A 2,035-nucleotide genomic window follows, 5' to 3' on the forward strand; every position below is an offset into this window, starting at 1 on the left:
CCAGAGAACTGGCAGGGAGACGCAGGTTGAGGCCTTCAGGTTTGGCTTCTCAGAGCAGGCAGGCTGGTTACCAAACATGAGCTCCATCAGAGCTCCAGGTTTCAGTCAGGATCTTCCTAGAAGAGCAAGAGGACAAAACTGATCAGGATCAGGTTCAAGGTTTCAGGAGAGTCAGAGAGTTTGGCAGGCTAGTTGGCTACCGTGACTTATTCAACACTCTGGCACTGAAGGGAAGCTCAGCCGCTGCTTATAAAGCTGGTCTCCTGATGACTGATGGATCTCAGGTATGGTCCTCAGCTCAGCTCCAGGAGACCAAGGGGCACCCTCTGCTGGAGGAAGGTGGACAGACCTCCAGATCCCAACAGTGTTGTGGTATATTCCACACCTTCCCTTCTTTGTGCATCAGTTAATTCTCTGAAAGTTGCAACGCATAGCCCTTCTCTATCAGGTCTTCCATAAAGTCTGTATACTGCCGTCTATAACTGTCGTTCCTGAGAAATTTCCGCTTTAGTGTTTGTGCTCCTTGTTCAGCAATCGGTCGATTGTTTGGCATATGAACCGATATGTTCTTGAGGGGTAGACAAAATAGTGTTGACCATTAATCAGTGCAGCAGATTCTGTGACCATGTCCATGAACTGGTGGTCTTCCCTGGACCTCTCCACTTCTTCCTGTTTTCCATTTTCTGAAAAATCACCCTGAACTGATGCAGCCACAGGCTCTCCAAACTGATATGCAGTTAGCAGTTTTCCTCTTTAGACCTCCTTTGTCTTTGTAATGGTTTGTTTCCCTCAAAGGTCCATTCACAGTCCACCCTAGCTTGGTTCGCACGGCGTATGGCCCATTATCAACACTGCTCACCAGCTTCCACGGGTCCATTGCTTTGGGTACATTTGCTCCTATGAGCAATCCAACGTCAGCTTCGATATGAGGTAAGTGTATTCCTTTAAGGTGGGTCCATCTTTCTAGATTGTTTTGTTTCGGCATGTTTTCCTACAGGTTTGGACTTCTGTGAGAAGACATCTGGAAGATCGATGAACTCCTCACTGGACAACCTGCTGACTTCCAAGCATGACACCACAGAAGTAGGAACAAGTTTCTCTTCATTCAACGTTCTCAGCAGTATGTCTGTCTTTCTTCCAGTGAGCTTCAACTCCTTCATCTATGCCTCGGTACAGAATGTGGCCGAGCTTCCTGGGTCCAAAAAGGGGTAGGTCTGCACCACCGCATTTCTCCTCCTGGCTTTGACCTGGACAGGAATGATGGACAGTTTGTGTTTCACAACTCTGTCTCCTTTTCTTTTCAGCAACGGTCTCTTTTTTCTTAATGTGCAGTAATGTTGTACACCAAATAAAACACCTCTCCACCTTTCACGTAGCTTATAAGGAAGCTTTGAAACAATAGCCTTCAAGTTTGCAACATTATCAAGCTCCTCCATGTAACTCACTTCAGTCCTGGTGTTAAGACACGCTGTCAGAAAGGGTGAGAAAGCATTTAGCCATTCTGCCTCCTTTGGCTTCCCACTTTGTTCATACAGCAAACTTGTAATCGTTGCCAAAATGTTCTTTTAGTAACCTCTTTGCTTTCTGGTAGTCTTCATCTGGCTTCACATGAAGGCAATCTTCCACCGCAGTCACGTTTGTATTTTTATTTTAAAAACCAAAAAGACATCTTAGACAAATACAAACAAAAATATGCATGCTAAACTTTAAAAAATCTAAATCTAAGGCTCCTTTAACCTTGTACATATGTTGTTTTACTTTAAACTAAATGATTAATATCACTCATGAATTTCAAATTAATAAAAAAATTACATGAAACATGAATATGAAACAGTTTTGACGCTATAGAAATAAACTGAATTGAAACTGAATTGAATAGAGGGTTCAATTCAGTTCAATTCTATTCAGTTTATTTCTATAGCTCCAATTCACATCATGTCATCTCAGGTCACTTTCCAGTTCACCAGATCATCCAGTCAGATTGATTCAAAGTTTTCCATCTAAGGAAAACCAGCTGTTTGCATCGATTCATTGC

Source organism: Cyprinodon variegatus, unplaced genomic scaffold, assembly GCF_000732505.1.
Source record: "Cyprinodon variegatus isolate N-32 unplaced genomic scaffold, C_variegatus-1.0 Scaffold472, whole genome shotgun sequence".
NCBI lineage: Eukaryota > Metazoa > Chordata > Actinopteri > Cyprinodontiformes > Cyprinodontidae > Cyprinodon > Cyprinodon variegatus.